Source organism: Artibeus jamaicensis, unplaced genomic scaffold (assembly GCF_021234435.1).
Source record: "Artibeus jamaicensis isolate MK-2021 breed Jamaican fruit bat unplaced genomic scaffold, CSHL_Jam_final contig_519, whole genome shotgun sequence".
NCBI classification, from domain to species: Eukaryota; Metazoa; Chordata; class Mammalia; order Chiroptera; family Phyllostomidae; genus Artibeus; species Artibeus jamaicensis.
Window position 1 is genome coordinate 37,688,541 of NW_026521871.1, and position 18,522 is coordinate 37,707,062.

The window sequence follows — 18,522 nt, forward strand, 5'->3', positions numbered from 1 at the left end:
TCCTTTTAGACCTGTTCTTTGCCGAGAAGGAAGAAGCATAGTGTGATAAAAATTAATGAAAGATTATTTTAGATTAAGAAGTTCATTTAAAGAATGCATTACATTCCATTGCCAAATAGTAATAATAATTTTAATTAAGTAGTTTAATCTTTAATTTGATGCCTACCAGAAGATGTTAATTTGATAAATACGGGCTATTTAAATTTGATAACAGTCAGGCAACACCACACAGATGTGACCTTTTCTGGCATCTTAATAACCGTGCATCTTTGTAAGCTATTAGAATCGCCGAGAAAGGGCGGGGAGGGGGTGGTCCTGAACTAAGAAATACCCAAAAAGTAAACTAGGAGAGACAACTACTGACTACAGCTTCCCAGAAAAACTGAAGAGACTGCATGGCCAGTCTTCCACGAGTGCTGGTGCCCTTGGTGCTGAAAGTGCTGACTTGCTTTGTGCTCCTGGACTTGCGGTTCTATGTCTTTGACCAGCTTTTTTTAACTACTCGACCACACGCCTGCCAGTTTTTTACGTATTTGGATTTATTTTGGAAGATACAAAAACCCAAAGGTGGCTGTGGAGTTCTTATTGATGTTCTCAGTGAGAAATTCTTTGAGTATTTAATTGGTGGTCTTATATTTCAGAAGATTCTATCTTCCATGTTCAGGAATAAAGGCTGTTCACTAGATAAGTGAATTTGTAGACACGAGAAATGACAATTGGGATGGGAAACTCTCTGAGGCTCTTGGCTCATTTACAAAACATGGGCAAATATAATTTTTTCAAGTTTTATGTGTGTTATTTTTAATGAAAAAATATAAAAACAATTAAATTGTCATGTATTTAGAATATTTATAACAAGTCAATGCTTTTAACACCAAAAAGAAAAGAAAATATAATTGTGCTAGGTCATTATAGATTTTTTCTGATGGGCCATTTTTTATTGCATCTTTTCCATTACCACTTAACCTCCTTACCTGCCTCTCCCACCCGCAGTCACTATACTGTTGTCCACGTCCATGAGTCCTTTTTTCATGTTAATTCAGTTGTTCATTAGATTCTACATATGAATGAAATCATATGGTATTTCTCTTTCTCTGATTGGCTTATTTCACTTAGCATAAAGTTCTCCAAGTCCTACCGTGATGTCAGAAAGGGTAAAATTTTTTTTCTTTTTTATAACTGAGTAGTATTCTATTGTATAAATGTACATAGTTGTTAGAGTCACTCATTTACTGATGGGCACTTGGGCTGCTTCCATATCTTGGCGATTGTAAGCAACACTGCAGTGGACATAGGGGTGCTTATGTCCTTCTGAATTAGTGTTTCGGGTTTCTATGGATAAATTCCGAGAAGTGGAATCACTGGGTCATAAGGTAGTTTCATTTTTAATTTTTGAGGTTTTTCCATATTGCTTCCCACAGGGGCTGCACCAGTCTGCATTCCTACTACCACAGCAGAAGTGTTCCCCTATATAAAAATTTCAATTAATTTGTATATCACTCAAGTTAGTGAAGTTTAATAATGTTGCATTAATTTAAAACTGAGACTGTATAAAGAACACATGGACAAAACCAAAGGGGTATAGGATTAAGGGTGAGAAGTGGGGGTGGCTGGGGTCGGAGGAGTAGTGGGGGCAAAATAGAGACGACCGTAAAAAAGAAAAGAAAAAAAGTAAAACTGAGTGACACTTTGTTCCTATAACCTCATTGTTCCTATTCCAATCCCATCTGTCTCTGAGACTGCGTACAACTCCGTCTGGAGGTAATGTCATAACAAGGCATTCACTCGGTCATGTGAGGCCTGGACCCACTGGCCCTCCTGGAAACGGCGCGACACGGGACTGCGTCTGCTTCCCTCCTCCCAGAACAGCCCCTCTGGGGCTGGCTGAAATTTTGGGCAAGAGTTGTTTTATGTTTTTATTTTTAGAGAAAAATTTAACGGATAAGTAACTTATTTAAGAAACCTTTGATGTGAAGTCATTATGCCGTACACCTTAAACTTACGTCAGTTTTGTATGGGAGAAAGGAGAAACTTTCGAGGCGCTTTTGAATGAATAAGAAGGCCTCACTTCTTATACATGGAATGAAGTGTGGCTTTCAGAGAGAAAGCTCAGCACTGAGAGGCAGTCCTTACCCCAGGGGTGACCAGCTGGCTTGGTCTTCCAGACAGCTGACAGGGGCCTGTCACCCGGAATGTCTTGTACGTGAGAGTGTGTTCTCGTGCAGGTATCCCTGCTTAAAGGCATAGATTCATCCCACCAAAGCCTTCTCTCAGCAATCGGAAAAGTTTCTGTTCAGTGCATTAGACTTTCCTTTTGCTGTGTCTTGGACAGTTACATATGCTAAAGGAACACTAAAGATAATAGCATTCCTTACGTTTCATCAACTAGTGATAGCCCATCTGATGTAAGAATAGCACATCATGTGAAAAATACATGCTAACAAACCAGATGTTCATACTTTTAAACACATAAAGAGACATTTCCTAATTGGCACATCATTTATATGTATGTTCATACTTTTAGAGTCTTAAAATATTTATCTTAAAGAAGTCAAATGTTTGTCCTTTGATTTAATGGCTTTATTTCATATTGTTTTCTGACACATTTCTGATCTCTGTAGATTATTCACCCAGATTTAAATTAAACTTCAGTCTAACCTATCTTCACATCATCACAGATCTAAGTTTGATAGAATATGAATAAATAAGATTTTCCTTTACTGAATCTTTAAAGCTATTTTAACATCAAAAATGCTATCAGCTCAAAGTACCCTTCTCATAAGAATATAAATTTATCAGCTTTAAAAGTGCTTTCTCTTATTCTTACATACACTGATTTTTAAAAATCTTTTTCATAGTTTTCTCATAATTTACATTTGTCTCTTTCAAGAAATTTGACCCATTCAAAACCAAAAATTATATGTTTCATCGTGGGTCTGCACATTTCTATTGCATGATATTTACAGTCAGCAGATGTAGACTTCAAACCAGCTCATGTTTATTAGTCATGTGACCTTGTACTGATGCCTTCACTTTCCTCAGCCTTAGTTTCATATATAAAATGAAGATTATCATCAGCCCCACCCAAACCACAGAATTTCTTTGAGTTTAAAATAAGATCGTAATAGATTCTTATTGATGTTATTTCCCAGAGTATTTAGGAGTGTGAATGGGCATATAGTAGATATTTTGTGAGTACCTACTCAGTTTAATTTAATGGAGAGAAGATAGTAGTGAGTAATTTGTTCACACCACTGCCTTGGCACAGACATGCTTGGGTTTAGTAGCCTGAAAAAAGCCTAATCCTGGATTGATAGCACCTGTTGTATTACTTCTTGGGAAGGATTCTGAGGAGGGAAATGTCTAGCATTTACCACCCATTCATTTGATGGGTGCACCAGTCTGTTCCCAATGCAGGTCAAGGTAGGTCTTACGCTGGCCTGAATAGGGCTATTCACACTTCCCTGGGACATTTATTCAGCCTGACATAGCTGTCTTACTGGTCAAACATTACCTAGCTGCCAGAGTTGATCTGTGACACACTGTTGGGGAGCAGAGTAACAGAGTGGCGGCAGAGAGGCATAGAAGATGATAAGCTCAAAAGGTTAGTTAGCACCAGTCTCCCAGATTCTCTCTAAATTTAGTCCTGCTTGGCAAACATGATCTAATCCATGAATGGCCGAAGTTTGGGATACTAATCAAATTTCCATTTCCCATGGAATGCTCTTATTTGTAACTACTTTCTCTTCGCAAGTATGTATAAAATTTAAGCTCTGTTCTATTTGACATTATATTGTGAAGGGGTTTTTTCCCTGCTGTTTTGTGGGTGTTTTTAAACTCTTGGATATTTTATAATTTTATGAAATCTATTTATTTTAAATATGCCTGTTTTATGGTCTTCATACCTATAAATAATGGATATCTTCCCTCACACAAAGTGAACTATCCTGAGAACACTGACAACTATGAGAAAAAACAAAGCCAGCACTTTCCCTGGACCAGATGCTTTAACACAGAGTAATGTCAAGAAGCACTTCTCACCTTCTCCCTTCTTTTTTTGAAAAGTGTGTAAATCTGCAGCTCATCTGGCATTATTTTACTAATCTTCGTTCTGCTTTCCTACTCTACTGCTATGGCCTTCTAAAGTGTCATGAACTTGTTTCATTCTAAATATAATTCTGATCCTGTATCACTAAAAAATCATCCCCAAAACATATGATTCATATGAGGTAATTGGAAATTTGAAAACCAAACATTTGATAGAAGATTTAGTGCCAGAAATTTTAAAACATAATAAAATGGAATTATGTTTATGATTTTTTTTACATGTCCTTCACTTATAGAGACACATACTGACCTATTTGCAAATAAAATTCTTGACATCTGGCATTTGCTTCAAAGTAATCCAGGGAGCTCGGAAGTGGGTAGGGATATGGAAGATAGCAGGTTGATCATTATAATTGCTAAATCTTAGTAACGAATATATGGGGGTTCATTATACTATTCTGTGTACTTTTGAATATGTTTAAAATTTTTTATAATAAAGGTTTTTTTATTGCCAAAGATTAGATATACCAGCAGTATAATCTTCAAAAGATATGTGATTTGTCTCTTTTAGCCTTGTGAAGGAATTCTTGGCCTCTGACCTTCACCTGGTATATTTCGTTCCCCTATCATCTGCCTTCAGAATATCACTACCTTGTAATGGAGCCTCGGGCAGCAGGGTTCTGCCTTCACAAATGGCCACAAAGCCTGTCCCCCACTCGTCACGCAGGCAGAACTGTATGGGCCACGTCAAGTGAACATGCTCTCCACCTGCCTACCAAACACCAGCACTCAGGGTGGACCAGCTTCCCTCTTTCCTGTCACCTTCCAGATAAGAATCCAGTGTCGTTTACTCCCAGTCGTGATTTATGCATATCTGTATTAGAAAAACAGATAGAGCTAAGAATGGCAGCTCATTAACCCTCAGCCTTACATAGTGATTAAACCCAGGGTGGGCACAGCTGCAGCTTCATTGGTAGGAGATTTATTCTTCTCAAAGGCACTGAGCAACTAGGAAGAGGAATCTGCTCCCTGTGACTCTCTAATAGTGCTTTTGAAAAGGTCAGAGAACGGTTCCTTCCTCCTTCTCCAGCTGCACAGCCCTTTATTTCAGCTCTCTGTGGCCACATTTTTAAACAACTAGTACAATGCCTACCTGTAAGTTGTCCTTAACTTTGGTTGTTAGTAATTGGTTGGCTTTACACGGATTATGTTTAGATAGTAAATTATGTTGCTAAATATTAAAATTTTATAACAGATAGTGGTTACTAGGGGCTGGGGAACATAAAATACGATTAATTATTTCAACACAGGTATATTTATATAGACTATTTACACTGTTTGTGAGCTGTTAGACTGACTGATGAAAGGGGCGGAAATGGAACTTGAGAGGCCTCTGCTCATTCCTGCTGCAGCAGGGATCTTGCCTGTGCAGACCCCGTTCCTCGAGAGCCAGTAAAGAGCAATTTTCCTTAACTAAAAAGCTGGGCAAGTGATAAGCTTGCCTGTTTTCAAAACAGGCTGTCTTAACAGGAATGCAGAAAAAGATTTCCGTGGTGAAACTGCATTGGGACAGATTGACATCAGGTTGCTTCTGATGTCGCAAGTAAAAAGGGTTTCTCTTTGAGTCAAAGGAGGTTTAAAGTTGCAGTTATTTTAACTAAGAAGCCTTTGATTTATTTTTGGAAATTGCATATGGGGAATTCAAAACTCCCCAAAATACTGGAAAAACAATATTCATAGTCTTCATGGTAGAGGGAGGGTAGCTTAAGTGAAGGGGGGGTGGTTCTGAATACACTTCTTTGATAATGTATCTATATTGGATTTTTCTTTTTTTCAAAATGGAATTATCTTTATTATTTTTCTCAAAAATAATACATGATTATTAGATTTTTCCTAAATCAATTATACTTTAAAGAGAAGTATTTAATTTTCATTTGAGGCTCTTTTCACTGCAAACTCAAAACTGGTGGCACTAGGCAAAAGAGTGTTTGTCAGTTACATTTGTCTCATTATGACCTTAATGTAAATTTAGACACGCCAACCTCAACTTTTAGCCCTGGTTTTGAGTGACTTCTACTTAGCATTTGCCTATGCATATTTTATTGCCCCTTAATGAATACAAATCTAGACACAGATAGCTGTTGCAGCCAGTTTTCTGTTGTGAATCTATTGCCATCCCTGAGACATTAACCTCTAATTTATTGGTCTGGCAGTTGATCTCTTTAGAAGACTGCTGTATACATTTACTTAGGACACAAATTTTCTTCAATATACTTTTTAGAAAAATGTCATTGTAGTGTTTTTTATTTTAGAAATCACCAGTGATTTATTTTTGGTTAAGAGGAACACCAAAAAGGAAAAGGCCTATCTAGATCAGTACTTAACAATTTCTATACTCTCCCAAAAATGAAGCCTTCCTCCACTACAGTCCATTAATGAATGTCTTTCCTAGTGTTAGAATTTATTAAACTGTATTCGAGCTGTTTTTCTTGATCTAAACATAAATGAGAAATGAAAAAATGAAGCACACCCTCAATTTAAATAAACATCATTCTTTACTCAGAGGGGAATGTCTTTTACTTAGAACTATTTACCCAAGGAATGATTAAAAGACTATCTTTTCCTTTTACTTGAGGAATTTCTGAAGAGTCATGAACATTTAGTCTTGATTTTAATTAACTTTTTCTTTATTACTTCTTAAACGAAGATAATTAAAACATAAAGATTACAGCGGTAAAAAAGGACTCTAATTAATTCTCATTCTAGAATAAAAAGTCCTTTTTTTAATGACAGGGAAAGAAGTATGTAAGAATTGTGGGCATTTCCCAGCCTTTTCATTATTTTTTATTACTCGAAAAAGCTTCATTTTTTTTAGCTTGCTGATCCTGTGCTTGTGCCTCCAGCACTCTCCCAGTGGTTGTCTGCCCCTCAGTAAGGAGAGCACGCTTGCTGCCATCATGGACATGTTTAGCACGCATGGATCCACCACAGTTCTACTGACATGTTTTTCCTTTTAGACAATCTCATTAGAACATCAGGTCTCCCCGCACATGCAGATTGGGTGCTTTCCTGACCTTTTGGCATGAAGGTCAACAACCCTACAGCCAGGGGCTGGGGGCAGCCGAGTTTTGTTAGGGGCTGGACTGTAGGACGGCCTCCCACGCTCTCCGATGCTGGACCGCTGTGAGTGCCTGACAGCACCATTCCTGGAAGAGGAAGAATTGTGTGTGTGAAGTCAAAGGTCTTTCCTGTCTCCCTAGATAACGTCTCCTGGTGATTTTTTTTTACACTTAAGGACCATTAACAAGTTTGTCACTCTTTAAAAGTAGTCCTCTTTCCTTCTACAATTTCTTGTTTTATTTTTGCCGTCAGGTAGCACAGTAGTAACTTAACGCTCAGTCACAATAACTGTCTTAACCCTTGTAGTTAGTATGCATGCTAATTATACATGCTTCTTTCCTATACCTTCTACTCATGCTTTTTATTATGGCTTATTCTGTTTCTGTGTTAATTATTTTATACAGTATATGTATGTTACTGCAGGTCATCTGACTCTTGTTTGGCAAAGAGGCGTGTATAATAAATAAGAGATTAATATTTTTGCTTGAGGCAGGTTCGAGGAGCACATTTCATAACTACCCAGTGTGTCTACTGATTCTGTCGGGAGAGACATAACCGTGTCAGGCTTTGCTCAGCAGACTTATTGCAACAACAAGACCTCTGTTTCCTGTGCCTCTTGTCTAGCTATTCTGTAGTGTCTTGGTCTCCACACAAACAGAAAGGTCTGAGGCCTTATTCCCGGGTGGGGATCTGCCACAGGTCCCATTTTCTGCCATTTAAAGTATGCAGAAACGATGAGATTGTTAGTCTGCTGACTATGGTCTGTAATTCTCTTAGATCTTCCCCATGCGCCACTTTTAAAACTCTTAAGTGTTATTTCCTTGTTGGTGAATTTATTTTGCAACCTGAGTTTCTGTTCCTATGCAGTCCACATCTGTAAGGTGGTTGCTTGTGAATACCTTAGGCTTGTTTTTGGTAAATGGAATCATTCTAATGATATTTATTGTCAGAAACACCTGTATCTGGTCTATAAATGACATCGCAGGATTTTACTTTATGTAGGTTTAAAAAGTGAATATATTTTAAAAAGCTGATAATAGCATAAATCACCCCTCCAGGATGTTGCCTGCTTGCCCTGTGCTTAACAGCACCCCGCCCCCCACAGCAGAGACCCTGGTGCCCTGATCTCTTTTCTATCTCAGTGCAGTTCTCCCTGTGGCTGTCACATCCCCTTCTCAGGTGACCTTTCTGGGAGTACCACTGACAGCACCCACACGGCACTGGGAAGGCCCCTCTGTGATCACACTGACTTCCAAAGAGGTTTATGCCCAGCAGATTTCTTAATGAAGCTATTCTGTACTTTGTTCGTTGTCTGATGTCCTCAGGGACAGGTGTGAAAACCAAAGAGAGGAGTGATATTCTTAAGGTGGAGCATGAGCCACTCTCCTGCCTGCAAATAGAAAGGGCAGACATAGTATGAACCACTGCATCTTTGCTCACAGCCTCACATTTGCTTGTTCATTACTGCCTTCTAAAAACGGCCTCTTTCAGGAGTCCTACTAGAAAAAGCAATTTAAAAGATTTAACCACATCAGAGGTCATCCAAAAAGTAGCATAACCCACATCATCTTTCCAAAGACATAGGTACTAGAACTTCATATAAAGCTGTGTTGTTCAGCCTTTTGTGATCCTGCAGTGCCTTCCTAGTCATCTTTTGACCTGTCCCGCTTAGCCCGGGGACTCTGCTGTACTTTATTTCCTGTAGTTTCTAATAATTTAAAAACTATTGACATATCATGTGTCTTTTCAGAGGTCATATGCACAACTCCATCTTCCCAGCGCCCCTGCCCCAGGCTCTGATTGGACTCCTCCCTCAGGGCTGAAGCGTAGCCCTACCCTTTGTAAGGATCGCTGAGCTGGAGCCTATGGCAAAGCGAAGTGCACGGGCCGGACTTCTTTCTTTAGGACAGGGCTTTGCGGTGTGTGTGTCCTTGGCTGTTCCTTCTCCTTCTTCCCTCTTCCTGTCCGCTGGTCTCTTCTATTTCGTCTGTATTTCAGCCTCTTGGTTTTCCTGCTGCTGGTTCTTTTTTCTCTTTTTTCTTAAATCCTTTTTGGTCACCTGCTGCTCTCCCTCTTAACTTCTTTTAACATTTCTTTCACCCAGAAAAATGTTTTTTAAGAGAGGAAATCCAAGCTTTTTTATTTTTATTTTAAAAATGTTTTATCATCTCTATAACCATATGAATTAGCTGTTGACCTAGTACAACCCTGGAATATTCCGTTTCACTTCATGTGCTAGGTGGTAACTGTTGTTCTTGTGGTGCTGGACAGGGATGGCCCCAGCAGCTCTCAGAAGGGCTGTGATGTCAGCTCTGAAAAGGTAGCCGCAGCTGTGAGTGATGTTGGAGCTGTTGCCATTCGTAATGCCACGGCCTCTTTCTCCAGCTAAACAGTTCCTTTTTTTTAAGTCTAGTTTGGAAAATATATTAAATATAAAGTGCTGTACCCTGTAAGTAATGGTACTGAAGCGGTTTCATGAGCATAGCATGACCATCTCATTTTCATGTTCTGAACTTCCTTGTCCCGCATGTGGGTGGCAGTGTTTTGAATGAAAACAGGTGAGTTAGGTCCTAGTGGAACGTGACTGTACTGTTTAGCTCTAAGCTGCTGTCCTGGTCTCCTCTGCACTTCTGCCTGCCTTCTCTGAGTTGTAGTGCCGTACAGTTGCGTGAGTCTTTTTAGCAACCCCTGTGGCTCTCCTTGCTACACTAGCCCATGTCAGATAGATAGAGCAGGGAGCGCAGTGAAGATTTTACCTTGCTATGTCGAAAAATATTGAGTCAAAGGAGCCAAAGTACATACACTGAGTTTTGAAGATGTCAGAAAAACTAGAATGTTACCAAGCTTTCTCCTTTGGTAGATAAATCAGTGTTCTCATTTGTGAGCTTCTGACCCTGTCTTGCAGCATTATCATCAAGATAAAGTGTGTAGGGACCTCCGTAAGTACCATGAAGGCTCTGAGTGTCATTACACGGGATGCGTTGAACTGAAGGCCCATATTATCTCTTCAAGGTCTGATGAGTTGGCATTTGAGATGTCTAAAAAACCAAATTAATTTATGGAATAAAATCTTTCAAGGGCTTCTTCGAGGTTTTGTGAGTTTAGAACTTCACACGTGACAGAATTTACTTTCTAAAATGATAACTAATAGGAAGGATGAATTAAAAGTCAAACTTAATGATTTCAGTTTGCTTCAAGCTTCTCTTTATAATCTAGATCATTTAAATATTTAGCATTATCCTCTATCTGTAAAATAAAGTGTAAGTCCTCTTTATTCCCAGCGCCCATAATGCACAAACTGAATGACTTGCTGTGGCTACCTTTGGCCAAAGAACTCCCCAGGAAACTTTGTCTTTATTTTAAGCCCAAGCCTTTTTTGATGTATGCACCCATCCCCAGTGTTCCTTTGCTCTTACCTTGTATGAGATACAAATCTCGAGCCTAAAAACAACTTAAAGTATGTCAGGATGTTTTATTGGATGACAAATTCATGAAGATCAGAGAACCTAGTTAAGGTAGAAGTGAACCCTATTTGTAGCAAGCTTCAAGCAAATTTAATTACTAAACTAGATATACTTTGTTATCTAGATTGTTTTTAATGTTTTTAAAATACATTAGAAGGGACTTCTGCTTCTGGCCCTGAAGAAGTATAGTAGGAGCCATGTTTACACTCCTGCCTTTAACAACAGGAAAAGCAGACCCTAGAGCACAGGCAGCCTAGGGCTGTGATCCCTGAGAAGGGAGGGACAAGTGAAGCTAACGCTACGATTGCCTGGTTTACTGCCAGGAGGCAGCCTCCAGGCTGCAGTGCGGGGAGGAAGAAACCAAAGACAGACCCCAGCCGTCTCACTCAGTTGAGGAGACAGAGATAGGAGTTTGGGAAGACCAAGGTGGCTTGTGTTTGTGGGGTGGAGATCTGGAGAAGGAGGACTGCACAGAAAGTTCCAGAGATCTGAAAAGGGATCTCCTTGAGTCCTTGCCTAAGTTTGGATCTGTCCTTGTAAGAAGCAGCCAGGGAAGGATCCTCCACAGAGCAGCAGGCTGAATTCCCGGAGCTCACACCAGGCTCCATATGAGTGGGAAGGTCACACAATAAACAGGAAATCATGCAGTCCCCAAAATATATTGCCATAATAGTCAGGGAAAATTAGCTCTGCACCCAAAGGTACTTTGCACCTGTCCTAACAAAGTTTAAAGGCAAGCCTGTGAAAGGATAGAACTTTTACATGCTGGAATAAAGTACAACAAATTCCAACACCCAACAATGAAAAATTCACAGTGTTGTACATCCAGTAAAATATTACTGGGTATTTTAAGAGCAGGAAACTACCATCCATAACCAGCAGCCAAGTTAATCCACAGAACCTGACCCAGAAAGGACAGAGATGTTGGAATTAGTAGAGAAAAATACTGAAACAGCTATTGTAAATAATATATGCTTAAGAAGGTAAAGAAGAACACAAACATGAGGAGAAAAACAAAATAGTAAAAATATGCAAATGAAACTTCTAGAGCTAGAAATAATACAATATCAGGCATAAAAAGCACATTGGGCCTTGGCCAATGTGGCTAAGTTGTTGGAGCGTCGGCCCATTCACCAAAAGGTTGGGAGTTCAATTCCCCATCAGGGCACATGCCTAGGTTGCAGGTTTGATCCCTGGTCAGCATATGTATGGGAGGCAACTGCTCAATGTTTCTCTCTCACATCTCTCTCTCTGTCTCTCAAATCGATTAACATATTAAAACATGTCTTGAAACAAGTAAATTGGATGGGAGTAACAGCAGATTAGGTGCAGTGGAAGAAAGGGCCAATGAGGTTGAACGTAGTAATTTAAACTGTTCATAATAAAGCAGAAGAAATAAAAGCCTAACAAAAAATAAAATAAAATGAACAGAGCTTCAGTGAACTTGGTGTTAACATCAGACTATCTAACATATTTGTCATTGGAGTCCCAGGAAAGGGAGTCAGGAAAGAAAAACTATTTGAAGAAATAATGGGGAGAACTTGCACTTCCACCAGCAGAGATGGCATTTGCCCTTCCACCTGAAGCAACCAAAGGCAGACGGAATATACTAAACGATGGTTTTCGGGACTCAGGCGGTGAAGGGCAGTTATCCCTCACACACGAGAAACAAATGACGTGATCCCTAGATCACTGCCTGGGAGACTTTCAGGCCACGGTGCCAGGAGGGAAACCCAGGTGGGGCCGAGCAGACTCACTAAGTGCTGAGCAAACAGAACTGAGTCCAGGAAACTGAGGTAGCTGGGGTTCACAAGACAAAGTATGGGAAGGAGAGAACTGCACAGGGAAGGGGAACCCCAGAGACCTGCAGAGGGTACCCCTTCTGTATTCAGCAGAGTAGTGATCAGCATATACATGTGAGGAAACTACTAGGGTCTGGGGAAATAGCTGGTTTTTGTTGGGGGGGGTTAATCTCTTTTTTGCCACGTTGGTAAGGGATGGATTCCCACCCTATGATTATGGCCACTGGCCAAACACACAACACCCAGCACTGGACAGATGAAATTGGTAGCAGTTTATGAGTCACATACTAGCCTGGGGAGAGACATCCCACACTGTGTACAGGGTTGTGTGAGGATTTAACTTGGGAACAGATGGAACAGGCAGGGGCTGCAGGAGGCAGGCTTCTGTAGTCTCAAGACTACTCTCTGGTTCCTGCGGGAGAATGCCATTGGTTTGTTTAAATAATTTCACAGGCTGGCAAAAAACTAAAGTCCACTACACGGTGGTAAGCAGGAACTCTTCCCTGTGTCGGTAATAAGGAGAATTATTTCATTAGGGGCCCTTAGCTATAGGAACAGAACTGGGAGAGGAATGTGTGGTTTGGCCATTTGAGGCCTTCCCAATTTTCCCAGAAGGTCAAGGTAACACAAAATACTGGATTTTCATTTTCGGTCTTGTACCTCAGAAACATCCAGCACCCAGCAAGGTGAACCCCACACTGTGTGGCACCAGGTCAGAGGTCAGCAGCATGCAAAGAACCAAGGAAACGTGATGCATGATAAGGAGCATGACTGCTCACTCAGAACTGACCGAGAACTAGTACAGATGTTAGGAGACTACATAATGGTTAATATTTTCCCAAATTTGATAAGAACTTTAAACACATACCCAAGAAGTTTGGTGAACCTCAAATAAAAAAAACACTGAAGAAAATCACACCTAGGCACATCATATCAAATTGCTGAAGAGTGGTAAAAAGAATTCTTAAAAGCATCCATGGAGGCAGTGGGGGGAATGGTCATGTCAATACAGAGAAACAAACACCAGGAAGACGGCAGACATCTAGTCAGGAGTTATGCAAACGAGAGGACAGTGGAACTGCATCGTAACAGTACTGAAAGAAAACTCAACCTAGAATTTGATATCCAGTGAAAAAGCTGCCAGGGAGGTGGGTAGGGATGAAATATGTTGAAGGAATTAACCAAAGAACATTTATGCACAGCCCGTGGACCCAGGAGACAATATAGGGATTGGCTTGGGGTGGAGAGAGGGTGGAGCTGGGGAAAGGGAGGAAAAGCAGGAACAACTGTTAACAGCATAAACAATAAAAACAAAACTTAAAACAATATTTTCAATAAAGCATACCAAAACTCACAAACATTCTAAAGTAAAGTTTAGTGTTGGAGAAAAGCTTTGATAAAATAAAAACACAAAAGGCACAAAGGAAAAATATTCACAGATTTGACTACATAAAAATTTTTCTACGTTGAAAACACCATAATTGTTAACAGATAGCAATCTTACAAGATATAGAATGGACAGCAAGTTAGCATCCCTAATGTAAAAGAGCTAGAAATGAACAAGAAAACAAAAAAAACAACTCAGTTAAAAAGGGACGGATGCTATAAGCAAGCAATTCATTGGAACAGCTAAATATGACCAGGAAACACAGGAAAACACGTTAAAACTGTAATAAATACCAAGTGAGATTTCTTTTTAATCATTGGATGGACAAAAATAAAAAAATTAATGTTCTGTATAGGGAAGATGTAGGGGAAGGCATGCTTATTTGTGGGAATACAGATTGGTACATTTTTCAAGGACACTTCAGAGGTACTGTCGAAATGTAAAATGCACTTAAACTTCTGACCAACAGTCTCACTTCTAGGAATCCATCCTGTGCAAATAAGTCACAGCGCTGATGGATGTACGTACAAGGAGTAAATACTCCACAGCATTATCTATAATAACAAAAGATGGGAAAAGTTCTTAATGTGCACCACTAGGGAATAGGTAAATAGAATATTAAATACATGCAGCTGTGAGAAAAAGAAAAAGGGAAATCCACAATGTTGTATAATTTGATCTGTTAAAAACAAAACTGGCCATAAACACCTTCACATGTGTGTTTGACTATAAATGCATAGAAAAAGTATGGAAATACACATACCAAAGTGCCAAAAAGCAGTTACCCTCTGGGGAGTTAGAATTTGAAGGTATAAAGTAGGAAAGAAGGATTTTCATGATTTACTTTTAGATTTTATTGTTTTAATTTTTGAGAGTTAGTACGTAATTTAAAATTTTACATAACTGAAGTTTTAAAAAGTAAATGTCAGTAAATCACAATGAGAAAGCCTAAAGTTAAATTTTACTCGGCACAGGAGCAAGTTTTTAAGTTAGTTGCTTATAATTGATATTCTTACATTTATTCAGCTCTTTATGAAATGCAAATGCTTAAGAATCGACTCGCACATCTTCTGTTTAATTAAAATGAGAACATCCCACGTTAAACTGGGCAGAAATTCAGTCGGCCGCAGGGGAAATGGGCAGAAAGCTGCACTAGCCCAACTTGCAGTTGGTGGTCGTTACCAGGGCTGCACTGTGTAAGCTTTCTCTGTACCCCTCCTAGTATTAAAGCATCTGTTTCCACTTACACTGGTCCTTCCTAAAACTATGAAGTTTCTCTCTTTTGTTCGAGGAATTACTTCTTTTTATGAGTAATCAGTAGTGTGCGTTTATTGCTTGCTTTGGACCGTGTTAAATTTACAGAGAATTAGACACTCATGAGTAAATAAAAATAACAACACTTTTCAGAGTTGAGAATTGAATTTCACTTCTTGCAAAGGGCTTTAGTGAGGAAGTGTTGCCTCGGCAACCTCGTGCTGTGAGCGAGATGGCCCCTGGCCGTGTGCTGCTGAGAACAGGGAGGCGTGGGAACGGGCGTCATCTCCCATCGGAGCATCAGGGGGGAAATGAAACCAGGTCGTCCTCGCTGATAACTAGAGTGCTTTCGGGGAGTTTAAATTTTTACTTTAAAAGTGTATAGTGTATATTTATTTTAATATATGTGTCATCCCAGTGACACACACTGCCATTGTAGTAATAAACCAGAAGATGGGATGAAAACAGAATTTTTTTTAACACTCAGAAGGAAATTCTTCCATGGCTGTGACTTTTCCTTCGTAAACGTTCTCTAGTCTAATACAGAGGCCATAGGAGTTCATGCGGTTCAAGTCGTCAGACTAGCGGTGGCGTTAATATCTCCGTGCTGTCAGCCCGCCCCCTGAAAAACCTACTTACAGTGTGGATTTCCTGTTTGTGGCTCCCAGGAGGTGAACATCAGGGCTGACTTCATGTTGTAATTACGCATCCACATGCCCACAGGTCGGTCCTCACCAACGAACATTCGATTTCATTGTCCATGAGAATAAATGTTTTTCTGACGTGAAGACACTTAGACCAAGATCTTGGTGAATCTCAGTGAGTACCAGGGTGTGGAAGGTGCATGTGGTGTATGGCACCTGAACCAGAGCAGATCCTTAGGCATCGCCCAGGAGGCCGGTCACTCTCAGGGTCACCACTGGACTCCGGGGGAAAGTGTCCTGCAGGTTGTTCGTGGGAAAGCCAGAAGCATCACCTTTCGGGAAATCGCCGTCCAACAGCAATTTGAATGTATTTAATGCCACTGAATTATATACACTCAGAAATGGTAAAATGGTAAATTTTATATTATGTCCATTTTACCATAATGAATAAAATTTTTATTTTTTAAAAGATTTTTAGAGAGAGGGGAAGGGAAGGAGAAAGAGGGAGAGAGAAATGTCAATGTATGGTTGCCTCTCATGCACCCCCTACTGTGGACTAGGCCCGTAACCCAGGCATGAGCCCTGACTGGGAATCGAACCGGAGACCCTTTGCTTCGCAGGCCCAAGCTCAACAATGAATAAACTTTTTAAAGAGTCACCATCCACTTTTTAAAATCTTTTCCTTAGATTACCAGAGGGAAAGGGGAGTGGGGGGAGGTCGAAGAGGGAAAGGGGGGTAAATTGTGAAGGAGACTTTGACTTGGGGCAATGTACACACATCATAAGGATGATGCATTATAAAATCGTACACCTGAAACCTACATGATTTTATTAACAGTGCCACCCCAATAATTTCAATAAAAATAAAGACAGCTCCCTAGAGACACCAAACAGCTTGACCTGAAGGTTAACCTGTAGAGCGACAGTTTGATCCAAAAAGGGAAAGACAGGAAAAGAATGTTGAGAAGCAAGCCCTCTCTGCCACTGCCCCTGAAATGCAAGGTCTGGAGGCATCAACACCCAGGCAGCAGTGAGGGTAAGTAGTGGCTGTGGGCTTTCTTGTATCTCCTGGTTTGGTGATGGTAGTGATCATGAATATGCTAATAACAACAGCAGCAACAGCTGCCCGATTTTGAACGTACCGAATAGCAGACACTATTCAGTTAGTTTTCTCACTTAATCCTCTGAACCACCCTATGGGGCGGCACTGATGATGTTACTTTTTGCAGATGAGGAAAACAGGTTCAGAGAATTTACGGTAATTTGTGCAGATAAGGGTCAGAACTGGGATTGCGATTAAAGGAGCTTGACTCCAGAGCTTGAGCTCCTGACATCTGGGTCACACTTCCCCTACCATGGCCTCTGTGTGACACAGCTGAGGTGTAGCTTCGCTGCACCAACACCACACTGAGGCCTTAAGCTTGGTTACTTGGTGGTTCAGCAGACATTGACCAAGCTCTGGTTCAGACCCAAGGCCAGGGCAGGAAGGAGGGAGAAGTTGACATAATTTCAGGTCAAAGTCTCTGCTCCCGAGATTAAAGTATAAGATTTTGACTGCACGTATGCCATCACTTAAAACCAGAGCCTGTGCTCACCCGGAGGAGGGCCGCCGTGATGGAAGCCCTCTGCCGCAGGACGCCTGCTGTGTGGGATGTGCTGCGGTTGGAAACCGCTCCCCACCCACACCGTCCCGTCCTGTGGGTGGGACACGGGTGCTCCCTTTGGGGGAGCCCAGAGTGCTTTTCTTAGCATTTCTCCAGTGTCTGTCTGGTTGGCCGGTAGGAGACTCACAGCAGTTACCGTATTTTGCCCCATATAGTGCAGTCCCATGTATAGTGTGCACGCCAATGTTTGGGCCCAAACTTTCAGGAGAAAAAAATCTTTCATCTTAACTTTTTAGTCAATTTTTTATTTATTCATACTCAGAAACAAAACCAATTATCATAATGTTCCAGGGTATTATTTTGCATATGGATATCATTACTGCTTTCTAGAGTTTCACTTTTAACATAGAAGCATAAATAAAAAATTAAAAACACTGCTGTAGATATGGAATTAGTACTACTCATGTATAATGTGCATCCTTCTTTTTCTCTCAAACACTTGGGCAAAAGTGGGCATTACACACAGCAAAATATGCTAATTCATGGGGTGGGGTCAGGATATAGCGGGAACTCGGGTCTTTCTCAGTCATCAGACTGCCTCACCAGGGTGGGTTTGTAGCCAAACGCACTAGACCCAAGAGGTGAAATTTCCACCACGTGCTCCACCACCCTTCAATCTGCCTCAGACAAAAGTGCTTTGTCTCCTAGGGCTGCCCGCCCCCTGTCCGAGGGCCCTGCCGATGGGTACAAAGAGCATAAAGCGAAAGCAGAGCTCACTGGGCAAGATCTGTGAGGGTTTAGGACAAACCACCCTCACACATGACATTGTTATTAAGTGGTTCATTCATCACAGAAGTCCATCGTAGCTCACTCACATGCACATTATAAAATGTGCCCATCACACTCAGGATCTGCAGGCACAGAATTTTAATCATGCGCTTGGGATTGGCCAAGTTGGGGTGGAGTGGGGTGGGGTTGGGGAAGCTACCTTGGTAGTTATGAAGAACCTCAGAACCTGTATACAGTAAGACAGGAGCGATGTATAGGTGCTCCCTGCATCCATGCAACATAGCATCCATTTTTTTCCAGTATAGTCTGTCATCTGCTAGCATTGACATCTGGTCATTTCAAGTTCCAATAACTTTTCCAAGGTCCCTCTCACTACAGCCCATCTTCCTCTTAGCAGTATAACAGCGCTCA

General features: G+C 40.7%; 1 protein-coding gene across 2 annotated transcripts in view; it reads left to right on the forward strand.

The window, feature by feature from the left end:
* UBE2E2 (ubiquitin conjugating enzyme E2 E2) overlaps positions 1-18,522 on the forward strand; it is a 256,777-nt gene that overhangs the window by 219,327 nt on the left and 18,928 nt on the right. The gene's annotated exons all lie outside the window — the stretch shown is intronic.